This window comes from Oncorhynchus clarkii, chromosome 13 (genome assembly GCF_045791955.1).
Source record: "Oncorhynchus clarkii lewisi isolate Uvic-CL-2024 chromosome 13, UVic_Ocla_1.0, whole genome shotgun sequence".
NCBI lineage: Eukaryota > Metazoa > Chordata > Actinopteri > Salmoniformes > Salmonidae > Oncorhynchus > Oncorhynchus clarkii.
Window position 1 is genome coordinate 38,566,012 of NC_092159.1, and position 14,377 is coordinate 38,580,388.

Here is a 14,377-nt window from a genome sequence, read left to right on the forward strand (position 1 = left end):
CCAAATAAAGTGTGAACGAGTGAAAATAAATGAATCACAAACTCTATGTTATGTCACTGACTGTCAAACATCCCCTGGTTTTTGGGAGTCCTGATGGGTTCATGTTTGATCATAACTTACAAACCAAAACGAATGAATAACATGTATGCAGGACACGTCTCCTGAGGGGAATAAACAGGCTGTTCGCTGTACCAATTGATCTTCGGATTTCTGTGAGCGTGATAGGGCAAAGCTAGCCTGGGAACCCTACTAAGGTAGATAGAAGGCTACATTGGAAGGCTTTCTGAAGAAAGTTCGCTGCCCTGTGCAAAGCCTGATCTTAAGGCCAAGATAGTTTACTACACCTAAGGTGAAAACATACACTGAGTGTACAAAACATTAAGAATTTCGTTTTTTTTTGTTGCCTCAGAACAGTCTCAATTTGTCGGGGCATGGACTCTACAAGGTGTGGAAAGCCTTCCAGAAGGATGCTGGGCCATGTTGATTCTACTGCTTCCCACAGTTGTGTCAGTTGGCTGGATGTCCTTTGGGTGGTGGACCATTCTTGATACACACAGGAAACTGTTGAGCGTGAGAAACCTACTACCATACCCCCTTCAAAGGCACTTAAATATTTTGTCTTGCCCATTCACCCTCTGACACACATACACAATCCATGTCTCAAGCTTAAAAATCCTTCTTTAACCTGTCTCCTCCCATTCATCTACACTGATTGAAGTGGATTTAACAAGTGACATTAATAATCAATCAATCAAATGTATTTATAAAGCCCTTTTTTACATCAGTAGATGTCACAAAGTGCTATACAGTAACCCAGCCTAAAACCCCAAACAGCAAGCAATGCAGTGGATAGGAAAAACTCCCTAGAAAGGCAGGAACCTAGAAAGAAACCTAGAGAAGAACTAGGCTCTGAGGGGTGGCCAGTCCTCTTCTGGCTGTGCCGGGTGGAGATTTATAACAGTACATGGCCAAGATGTTCAAACGTCCATAGATGACCAGCAGGGTCAAATAATAATAATCACAGTGGCTGTAGAGGGTGCAACAGGTTAGCACCCGAGGAGTAAATGTCAGTTGGCTTTTCATAGCAGAGCACTCAAGAGTTTGAGAAAGCAGGTGCGTTAGAGAGAGAGAGTCGGAAAGAGCGCGGCTCCGGGACAAGGTAGCACGTCCAGTGAACAGGTCAGGGTTCCATAGCTGCAGGCAGAATAGTTGAAACTGGAGCAGCACGACCAGGTGGACTGGGGACAGCAAGGAGTCATCAGGCCAGGTAGTCCTGAGGCGTGGTCCCAGGTTACAAGTCCTCCGGGAGGGGCGGGAGAGACCATAGCTTTCACCTGGATTCACCTGGTCAGTGTATGTCATGGAAAGAGCAGTTGTTCTTAAAGGAAAATTCCACCCAAAACTGATATTTTGGCATTTGTTTCATTAGTCCAAACTGTTTGACTTGTCAGCAATGAAGTTTTCAAGATATGTAACTTTCAAAATACAGAACTCGGCAGCCCGGGTGGCACAGTGGTCTAAGGTGTCACTACAGACCTGGGTTCGATCCCAGGCTGTGTCACATCTGGCTGTGACCGGGAGTCTCATAGGGCGGTGCACAGTTGTCTGGGTTAGGGGAGGGCTTTACTTGGCTCATCACGCTCTAGCGACTCCTTATGGCGGGCCGGGCGACTGCAGGCTGACTTTGGTCGTCAGTTGAACATTGTCTCCACCCGACACATTGGTGCTTTTGGGTTAAGCCAGCGGGTGTTTTGAAGCTTGGTTTGGTGAGTCATGTTTTGGAGAACGCATGACTTGACCTTCGCCTCTCCCGAGCCTGTTGAGGAGTTGCAGCGATGAGACAAGATTCTAATGGGATCGCAATTGGATATCACGAAATTGCGGAGAAAAAGGGGTTAAAATACAACATTTTTTATAAATACAGAAATCATCCCCAAAATGCATCATATGGGGTTGATTTCTGTATTTTGAAAGTTGCATATTTTGAAAACTTGACTGCTGACAAGCAAAACATTTTGGGACTATGTCAACAATGGAATAATGAAACGAATACCAAAATATAGTTTTCCTTTAATACACTCAGTGTCTTGACCCAGAAGAGCCACCACTACGGTAGTAATTCATCATCGTTGGCTCACCAGCTTCTCTAAACACTTCACTGTGACGCCTGCTGCCCATCTGTTATGAGTCAATACCCTCTGTGTCCTCCTCCAACTGATGAACTCTGCTACTCTGCTGTGGGGGACAACTGGACAGAAACTTGCAGTTAAACAATTCCACCTCTCTCCTCTGTTTTCCGTCTCTCTCTAAATGCCTGTCGCTGACACTGATGTCATTCAATCCCTCCCACAAGGTCTCGTACAGGGGCGCAACTTTGGTTTTAGAAGTGGGGGGGACATATATATAGTTTTCTGTCCAGTCGGATAAACACTCCAAACAGCCTATCTGACCGCTTGGAGGTGGCGTCCGCACGGTCCTAAACCACACAATTGACTCGTTTTGTATCACAGTCCAATTATAAAACTGGGGGGGGGGGGCAAAAGCAATTTTGGAATGTGTCCCCCTCGTTCCCCAGTGAAAGTTGCGCCCCTGGTCTCGTACAAACAGACACTCACACACACTCTCACTCATATCAACCCTCACTCCTCTCTCTCTCTCTTCCCTTCCTCCTCTCGTCCTGTGATTCATCACTGCTGACTGGGAACGACTGACTCACTCTCTTGTTCATAGTTAATATGGTCCTTCTCTTGATGGGACATATGATCGGAGGTATTGAAAGGAGTTCTCCGTTAAGCCTTCATCTATATTCACCCCGACACATTAGGTGATGAGAAGAGGGGGAGGGGAAGGGGGAGCAAGAGGAGAGGAGGGTGTGAGAGGCGAGGGAAGGAGAGGAGAGGGCACTAAACATGAAATGATTCATTAATAATGGCTCATCTCCTGACTCTAAAGGTACTACAACAGACAGCGAGTGGCAATTATCGGGCTTTATGAATCTGGTTGTGTCTGATACATTGCACGGTGGTGTCAGTGCTGGCCAGCCCCCACACAGACAGATTGTTTGTAGCCCCTGAAAGAAATGTCTGGAATCGCTATTCAAAATGCCTCATGCAGTTATTACCATCACTGTCTGACAACCTTTTGGCACTGACTTGAAAGCAGCGGATGGCTGGACAGACGAATAGCTTGTTTGTGTGCTTGTGTCTGTTCTGTCCTAGATGCTGGAGAGCCTGGACAAATTGACGGATGGCACATCATCTGGTGTAGTGTGGCATGTTGTTTGTCTTCTACACTCTCTTTTCACCTTTTTGTACATTCCCCTTTTCTCCTGTTCTCTCAGCCTCCACATTGTTCCATCAGAGAGAGAGAGAGAGAGAGAGAGAGAGTGTGTGTGTGTGTGTGTGTGTGTGTGTGTGTGTGTGTGTGTGTGTGTGTGTGTGTGTGTGTGTGTGTGTGTGTGTGTGTGTGTGTGTGTGTGTGTGTGTGTGTGTGTGTGTGTGTGTGCGCGCGTGCGTGTGTGCGCGCGTGCGTGCGTGCACGTTTGTGGAGGACTGGAGGACACAGACTTGATCACAGGGCTCCGCATTCACGAGAAGAAGCGTTTCATCACCAAAGAAAGGGGGCCGTGAAAATGGAACAGAGGAGGAGGGAGAGCAGATCAAACGCCAGAGGACAAGAGAAGGAATGAGAGGAGTGAGAGGAGAACGCTAAAAGGGAGGAGAAGGTTATTAACTGACACGACTTTCTCCAATACACACTCACACATACACACAACACACTCAAAGTGTCCATCTCTCTGGGACTTCAGGAGTGTTGTGTCATTGTTATTATTGTTATTATCTTGTGCTTACACAGTGTAGTACATTTCCTCTCTCCTTATCTCTCGTTCATTACAGTGAGTGATTAGAGACAAAAAAACAGTGCCCCATCTCTCTCTCTCTATCTTCCTCTCTTCCACTCTCCTTCTCCCTCCCTCCCTCTCTCTCTCCCTCTCTCTCTCTCGGGGTGAAATGGAATTGAGTGTGCAACACAGAGCCATTCAACTCAATACAACTGGGCAATTCCGCAGTAACGGAATTGTGATAGTTGGGAACTGTACTGAACTATACTCTACTTTTCTCTACTCTACTGTACCCTACTATGCTGTACTGTGCTGTCCAAACTTGTGAACCCAATTGTGGTTTGTGACTACTATGATTTCCCATTGTAGCCAATTCAACTGCAGAAATTCCATAACGGATTTTTTTTTAAATTCCGTTACTGATTTGGTAATGCAATTTCTAGTTTTAATCACTTAATAATTCATAAGCAAAATTGATATCAGTAAAAACACTATTACTAAATGATAGGTCTTCCGTTACTTGTGATGAGGGAGAAAAATTGGAAAATGTGTATCCAAAACGAAATATGTGTTGGTATTAGTTGGCAGGGGTCTTTACTTCAACATTGTTGTGTTTTGATGTATTTCTAAAACCTTTTAACCCGTCTGAATCTATGCCCTGTCTAAGCCTGGGGAGCGGGTTCTACTAAGCTATATGGAATTGTTTTACAGAAGGTCATACCAAGGATCCTTTTGCTCTTTGATTTGGAATTTTAAGACCCCTTGAAGTACCCCCCCCCCCCAAAAAAATGTTTTACATTTGTTTTTTTAAATGGCCTTACTGCTATTAACCCATACAAACACATTTGATAACAGATTCACTACATGGAACAACAGTCCCCCAAAAATATCAAAAGGAAGTTTGTTCTGAAGTGTCTGTTCTATATCTGAGAGATACACTATACAGTATATAAAAAAAGTATGTGGGCACCCCTTCAAATGAGTGGATTCGGCTATTTCAGCCACACCCGTTGTTGACAGCTGTATAGAAATTGAGCAGACAGCCATGCAATCTCCATAGACAAAAACTGGCAGTAGAATGGCCTTATGTAATGGCCGTTGTTGGTAGAAGAAGGTGAGGACCAAGGTGCAGCGTCATATGTGCCCATATTTATTAGAATGAATACGGAAATAACAAAAATAACACAGAGAAACGACCAAAAACAGTTCTGTCTGGTGCAGACACACAACAGAAAACAATCACCCACGAAACACAATAGAAAACAGGCTCCCTAAATATGGTTCTCAATCAGGGACAACGATTGACAGCTGCCTCTGATTGAGAACCATACCAGGCCAAACACAGAAATAGCAAATCATTGTAAAACTAACATAGACAACCCACCCAACTCACGCCCTGACCATACTCAAACAAAGACATAATAAAATAACTAAGGTCAGAACGTGACACCTTACTGAAGAGCTCAGTGACTTTCAAAGTGGCACCATCATAGGATGCCATCTTTCCAACAAGTCAGTTCTTTACATTTCTGCCCTGCTAGAGCTGCCCCTGTCAACTGTAAGTGCTTTTATTGTGAAGTGGAAACGTCTAGAAGCAACAACAGCTCAGTTTTGAAGTAGTAGGCCACACAAGCTCACAGAACAGGACCACTGAGTGTTGAGTTGTCTGTCCCTCGGTTGCAACACTCACTACTGAGTTCCAAATTGCCTCTGAAAGCAACTTCAGCACAATAACTGTTTATCGGGAGCTTCATGAAATGGGTTTCCATGGCCGATCAGCCGCACACAAGCCTAAGATAACCATGCGCAACGCCAAGCGTCAGCTGGAGTGGTGTAAAGCTCGCCACCATTGGACTCTGGAGCAGTGGAAACGCGAACTCCGGATTAGATGAATCACGCTTCCCCAACTGGCAGTCCGACGGACGAATATGGGTTTGGCGGACGCCAGGAGAATGCTATCTTCCCCAATGCATAGTGCCAACTATAAAGTTTGGTGGAGAAGGAATAATTGTCTGGGGATGTTTTCCAATGGTTCGGGCTAGGCCCCTTAGTTCCAGTGAAGGGAAATCTTAACGCTACAGCATACAATAACATTCTAGACTGTTCTGTGCTTCCAACTTTGTGGCAACAGTTTGGGGAAGGCCCTTTCCTGTTTCAGCATGACAATGTCTCCGTGCATAAAGCGAGGTCTATACAGAAATGGTTTGTTGAGATGTTGGTTTGTTGAGATGTTTGTTGCCCTGACCTCAACCCCACCGAACCTCTTTGGAATGAATTGGAGCGCCGACTGCGAGTCTGCCCTAATCACCTAACATCAGTGCCTGACCTCACTAATGCTCTGGTGACTGAATGGAAGCACGTCCCCGCAGCAATGTTCCAACATCTAGTGGAAAGCCTTTTATAGCAGCTCCATGTTAATGCCAATGATTTTGGAATGAGATGTTGTTCAATGGGCAGGTGTCCACATGCTTTTGGTCATGCGGTGTATAAGAAAGATCAGGAAACATTTGTTATGCTTTTTGACATGTATTTAATCCCATATTTTTTGTCATTGAACAGCCTCCATATGTACTTCCATTCATTTTTTCAACTGGTACCGGGGGAACTTCAAACAAGTCTTGTGAGGCCTGTGGGGGACCTAGAGCAAACCAACCGACATGCACATGTTCGTGAGAGTCTCACCTTTGCACAGATGCGTCATAATTGTTTGTAGGCCACCATTCAGATGCTTTGTGAGAAGACCGATTTTCGGGATGCAGTCCTGCATGGTGCTGCTAATAGCCCTTGATGTAATTTTCTCTGTTTCCATTCTCTGAATAGGAGGAAGCACAATCAATAGACAATGCAAACAACAACTTGTCAGAGATTCAAAGCACACGCAACAATTAAATGCTGGTTAAATTAGTTTATATTCTAAATATAGCAGGTAATCGGAGGTTACACACACAGGCACACCCGGGCATAAAAACACAAACACAAACACACACACACACACACATAGACACACACACACACACACACACACACACACACACACACACACACACACACACACGCACGCACGCACGCACGGACGCACGGACGCACACACGTACACACACACACACGTACACACACAAATTCTGGCATACACACACACACACACACACACACACAAATACTGGCATATACACACACACACACACACACACACACACACACACACACACACACACACACACACACATGCACGTACACACACACACACATACTCACATACACGCACAGGCTTGTATGGCTGACACCTGCTGACAGGAGCATAAAGAGTTCTTCCTGTATAACATACCATTAGGCTATCCCCGTATTTCACCCACACAGTAACACATGCAATGCAGTGCTCTCATGCAATGCAGTATGTGTACTTCTCACAATCCTGTAACTCTCTCTCCTTTGCTCTCTCTCTCTCTCTCTCTCTCTCTCTCACACACACACACACACACACACACACACACACACAAATACATGCACACACGCACACACACAACCATAATTTAATTCTCCAATAAGTGAATCTGTCAAAGTAATCAGATCTCATCTCAGTCAGTGGAAGAAATGGATAGTTGTATCTTTTGATCGTGGCTCTGCCTCCCCTCTCCTCTGGTCCTGTCGCACATCTCTTTTTGATCAAAGACAAATATTACCAGGATATATTAACTTTATGGAGGAGAGACAAGCTGCAGGGGACAAAGGGAATGAAATGGCCGTGACACCGGACTTCCAAGCACATGCCCGCAGGGACCAGTTTCAGTGTCGCACAGGAGGAGGCACAGCACAGCTCAGCTACACAGCAACACTGAAACTGTATAACAAACAGATCAGATTATAGTACATACCTTATTTTGTCTATTTCTGTACCAGCCACACAGACCCCCTATACTCTGTAGACAGTAGATATATTTTGCAGTCTAACAATGTTATGGTAGAGTATGTGGTGGTGGTAGTATTGTGTGACAGACAGACAGAAACACGAATGTCTCACGGCAGACTGTCCCTTTTGACTTTGACTCCCACTGTAGCTGTGAACAGCAGGAGTCACGCCAAGGCCAGTAGCCAGGGGAGAAGTTATACCTTGGATGGACACAGGTTATATCAGGCATGGATGTAACTGGGCTTGGTGTGTTGTAGTTTCAGTTTGGTGGCTGTCTTTTTGGGTCTGTCACGACCTTTGTTAAGTTCCACATCAACCTACCTACTGTATTGATCCACTGACAATCAAATAACGACAGACAAGAGTGAAGTGTAATCTATGGCAATTGTTTTCAGTGTAAGGATACAGATCAGATCAGTGAGTTTTTTTTTGGTCCACATCCCGGCTCGACCCTAACCATAGCCATAACCCTAACCCTAGTTCCTTAAGGTTTGTCCCTGGTCCAGGATTAGTAGTGCTGGTGTCCAGACACAGTGTTGGGTGTTGTAGGTATAATACAGACTGGTCTAGGATCAGTAGTGGTGGTGTCCAGGGACAGTGTTGGGTGTTGTAAGTCTAATACAGACTGGTCCAGGATCCGTAGTGGTGGTGTCCAGGGACAGTGTTGGGTGTTGTAGGGAAAATACAGACTGGTCTAGGATCAGTAGTGGTGGTGTCCAGGGACAGTGTTGGGTGTTGTAGGTCCGGTGGTGATTTTAGCATTTAAATCTTGGTGGGGCAAATTCCACAAAACAGTGTTTGATGGATGCCAGCAAAGACACAACACAGCACTAAACATTACATTAATTGCACTATAACGGCGACAAGCAGTTGCCACAAACTGTTAGTGCCTATATGTCCCAACAGCAAAGCTTTCTTTTCAGCACCATGAAATGAATGCTTACCACCGCTACACCTGGCTATCAGCAGAGCCTTGTCTGGCAGCAAAACAGTTCTTTCAGCCTCATTTACTGCCTTTTAAAAAACATAGCTGATGTCACTGACTTACTTAAACAAATGTGGTTTCTACTGACTATTGAGATGTACAAACTATGGCAAAAGGGGACAACAAGTGGATAAGAGGCATTCCGTCATTTCGATTAAGACATTAATGAGCGAGCGACGACGGACGTAGCCAATATAACTATGTGTTCAGCACTTTTGAAATGTACAGCGACAGAATGCAGAACATGGGCTGCTCTTACAGTATTTTCCCTGTACACCAAGTCAGAACCGTAGGATAAATAAAAGGGGCATATAAGCAGACAATGAAACCTCTTACAATAGTAGATGATTACATTTCTCAAAAACAGGTTATAGGCTACATGTGCACCACCACTGAGTCAGACCAGTAACAGTAGGTGAAATTAAGAGGTGAAAATAGACAAAATTGTTAGGGTGAGGCACATGGGCTACTAACAGCTTACTCCACAACATACACTTAGTATTACTTTCTTTGCTACAGTATACATATCTCCCTGCCATATTACGTCATTTATGCAGCAGCATACAATACATTTTTGGACTCACCTTGGCTTGTGATATGTTCACTTAAGCATGAAGGTGGCGTGGTGGTTTTGTATTCAAACTTTGCCATCAAAGTCTGGCGTTCTCTGGATTTATGGTGGGAATTCTGGAAAAAACTAAAACAGCCACTCCATTGAATAGCAGGCTACTGGTTGCTTTGCACAGCATGCAGTTAGCCACTGATACCTTCCAAACGACTCATTGTTGAATTTGCGATTTCCAACTTGTTGTGTAATCTTTATGGGCAATGAGCACCGATACGTTTTATCTTTAATTTCTCTTCATATGACAAGGATTAAAAAGGATTTCCAGTAGATTGTCGACTTGATTCATGATACTGATTGCTAGCTAAGACTTTGAAAGTAAGATGTTGATGTGATCAGTCCAAGTTTTTTTCACTTAGAAATGTCCTTGTTTTCCATGAAAACATACATGAAATGGGTTGCAAAATAAATAGGAAATATAGTCAAGATGTTGACAAGGTTATAAATAATGATTTGTAATTGAAATAATAATTGTGTCCTTCAAACTTTGCTTTCGTCAAAGAATCCTCCATTTGCAGCAATTACAGCATTGCAGACCTTTGGCATTCTAGTTGTCAATTTGTTGAGGTAATCTGAAGAGATTTCACCCCAGGCTTCCTGAAGCACATCCCACAAGTTGGATTGGCTTGATGGGCACTTCTTACATACTGTTTCTCAAACTATACACTCTAATGTACTTGTCTTCTTGCTCAGTTGTGCACCGGGGCCTCCCACTCTTTCTATTTTGGTTAGAGACCGTTTGTGCTGTTCTGTGAAGGGAGTAGTACATAGCGTTGTATGAGATCTTCAGTTTCTTGGCAATTTCTCGCATGGAATAACCTTCATTTCTCAGAACAGGAATAGACTGATGAGTTTCAGAAGAAAGGTATTTGATTCTGGCCATTTTGAGCCTGTAATCAAACCCACAAATGCTGACGCTCCAGATACTCAACTAGTCTAAAGAAGGCCAGTTTTATTGCTTCTTTAATCAGGACAACAGTTTTCAGCTATGCTAACATAATTGTAAAAGTGTTTTCTAATGATCAATTAGCCTTTTAAAATGATAAAGTTGGATTAGCTAACACGACGTGCCATTGGAACACAGGAGTGATGGTTGCTGATAATGGGCCTCTGTACGCCTATAAAGATATTCCATAAAAAATCTGACGTTTCCAGCTACACGGTAGTGTATTACGTGATTTGGCGTCATTTTATCTGTGGCCAATGACCTTGAGCCTTCTTGGAAGGGCACTTGCAATATAACTCTATGGCAGGACTTAAAGGGTTGACATTTTGGATGTCTACCCATACTAAGAACATAAACTTCGCGATGACGTAGTGTCCCCATGAGTGACAGAACACTGAGCCAATCATGGCGCAATGCTCCTATTTTTTGCTGTCTCGACCCACCAACACAGAAAGCACTGAGCTAGGCTGAAACACCTGCATTTTGGAGCTGCCTTACTCAAGAAATCTAAAAAGAGACCATGTGAGTATTTGGCTTAATTAAGTCAATGATATATATACATTTCTTACATTGTTTGCAAACTGATATGTGACACATATTAATGTCAAAATAACATGCAAAACCGGCAAGCCCCCCAAAATATATACAGTATATTTATATGACGGGTCGCCACTGTGTAGGTCTGATACAGACTGGTCCACAATCAGTACGGGTGGTGTCCAGGGAACGTGTTAGGTGTTGTAGGTCTGATACAGACTGGTTCAGGATCAGTAGTGGTGGTGTTCAGGGGCAGTATTTTTTAGGTGTGTCATTATTACCCTGCGTAGAATTTGTTTAACACATTTCCTCAAATTAAGCTGAGGTGACCCGGCCTCCTCTCTCCCTGCGTGCTGCCCTGTATTAATGAAACATGAGCCTCAGCGCCTCATGAGGCTACAGCGTACCACGCAGATCACTCAAGAGTGACTTCGAAATTGGACGTCTATCCACGTAGGCCATCGTTGTAAATAAGAATTTGTTCTTAACCGACATGCCTAGTTAAATAGAAGTTCAATTTAAAAAATATATTTTTTAAATGTCCTGAGGACGTCAGGAACGGGCATGACTTCAAAACGGGCCTTCAGGGGAAACAGTGAGCACTATTACCATCAGGTAGGCTTGGGTTTTTGCTATGGCAGTTGTGGATATCGGTGGCGGACGGTGTGATCCTATGACTCTGGATCACATGGTTGTGTGTTTAATCCCAGTGGTGGACCATTGTTTCAAAAAATGTTTATTTTAACCCGATCCCAAACCTTTAACCCTTACCTTAACCATTTGAAATGAGTGCTGAAACGTAATGTTTTAACCCGATCCCAAACCTTTAACCCTTACCTTAACCATTTGAAATGAGTGCTGAAACGTAATGTTTTAACCCGATCCCAAACCTTTAACCCTTAACCTTCTACATTTTACATTTGGAGCAATTTCAAAATTTGACGTTTAGAGAAACGGAACGATACGGAGCAGGAGGAGTCAATCCAGTGTGTCAGAAACACTTTGAAGTCTGCTATACTGCGGAACTGTCTGAGTGAACAATACACATCAAGCCCTTTTCTGTCTCGCTGTAAATGACCTTTCTCTCACAGAGTCCCTCTCTGTCCTCCACTAATAATTTATCAGTCTACTCTTCAAATACTCCAGGCTATCTCTCTGCCTCTCACCCTCTCCTTCTGTCCATTAATTACACTCTTCTTTCCTTCTGTTTACAAAGACCATTTCTATCCATCTCCATCGCTCCCTCCTCCTCACCTCGTTTCAGATTAATGATGCACCCCAACAAACACTACATTTGTCTCTCTCCTCTCCTCATTTGTTCTTTCTCCTGACCACCTCACTGACATAGTGACAGAACACCAGAGAGATTTAATGCAACTGCAAACATAAATACAGCAATCATTTCTCAGAGGACATGCAGACAGACTGGCTGTAATGTGAGCTTGTTTGCTATCTGGCATTTTTGTCATCCTTACTACATTTCTCACAATGTTATTTTCAGATCCAGTTTACCAGCCTCCTGTATACCTGTCTCCTCTCCTTTCTCTCACCTTGGTGGTCATGTCAAACACACACCTCTACGGATCCCCTCTACACCCTCACCACTGGGAGATAACGAGACACGTCTCCAGTTACCACCTACACCCCAGCAGAAAGCATTACCACAGACACCCAAGCAGACAGAACTACCACAGACACCCCAGTAGATAACACTACCACAGACACCCAGGCAGATAGCACTACCACCTGCACCCGAGCAGAAAGCATTACCACAGACACCCCAGCAGATAGAACTACCACAGACACCCCAGCATATAGCACTACCACAGACACCCCAGCATATAGCACTACCACAGACACCCCAACAGATAGCACTGCCACAGACATCACAGCAGATAGCACTAACACAGACACCCCAGCAGATAGCACTACCACAGACACCCCAGCAGATAGCACTACCACAGACACCCCAGCAGATAGAAATACCACAAATATACCAGCACTACCACAGACATCACAGCAGATAGTACTACCACAGACACCCCAACAGACAGCACTGCCACAGACATCACAGCAGATAGCACTACCACAGACACCCCAGCAGATAGCACTACCACAGACACCCCAGCAGATAGCACTACCACAGACACCCCAGCAAATAGCAATACCACAGACACCCCAGCAGATAGCACTACCACAGACACCCCAGCAGATAGAACTACCACAAATATACCAGCACTACCACAGACATCACAGCAGATAGTACTACCACAGACACCCCAGCATAGATCACTACCACAGACACCCCAACAGATAGCACTGCCACAGACATCACAGCAGATAGAACTACCACAGACACCGCAGCAGATAGAACTTCCACAGACACCCCAGCAGATAGAACTACCACAAATATACCAGCACTACCACAGACACCCCAGCAGATAGCACTACCACAGACACCCCAGCAGATAGAACTACCACAGACACCCCAGCAGATACCACTACCACAGACACCCCAGCAGATAGCACTACCACAGACACCCCAGCAGATAGCACTACCACAGACACTCCAGCAGATATAACTACCACAAATACATCAGCACTACCACAGACACCCCAGCAGATAGCACTACCACAAATACACCAGCACTACCACAGACACCCCAGCAGATACCACTACCACAGACACCCCAGCAGATAGCACTACCACAGACACCCCAGCAGATAGCACTACCACAGACACCCCAGTAGATAACACTACCACAGACACCCCAGCAGATAGCACAACCACAGACACCCCAACAGATAGCACTACCACAAATACACCAGCACTACCACAGACAGCCCAGCAGATACCACTACCACAGACACCCCAGCAGATAGTACTACCACAGACACCCCAGCAGATAGCACTACCGCAGACACCCCAGCAGATAGCACTACCACAGACACCCCAGCAGATAGCACTACCACAGACACCCCAGTAGATAGCACTACCACAGACACCCCAGCAGATAACACTACCACCGACACCCCAGCAGATAGCACTACCACAGACACCCCAGCAGATAGAACTACCACAAATATACCAGCACTACCACAGACACCCCAGCAGATAGCACTACCACAGACACCCCAGCAGATAGAACTACCACAGACACCCCAGCAGATAGAACTACCACAAATATACCAGCACTACCACAGACACCCCAGCAGATAGCACTACCACAGACACCCCAGCAGATAGCACTACCACAGACACCCCAGCAGATAGCACTACCGCAGACACCCCAGCAGATAGCACTACCACAGACACCCCAGTAGATTACACTACCATAGACACCCCAGCAGATAGCACTACCACAGACACCCCAGCAGATAGAACTACCACAAATATACCAGCACTACCACAGACACCCCAGCAGATAGCACTACCACAGACACCCCAGCAGATAGAACTACCACAGACACCCCAGCAGATACCACTACCACAGACACCCCAGCAGATAGCACTACCACAGACACCCCAGCAGATA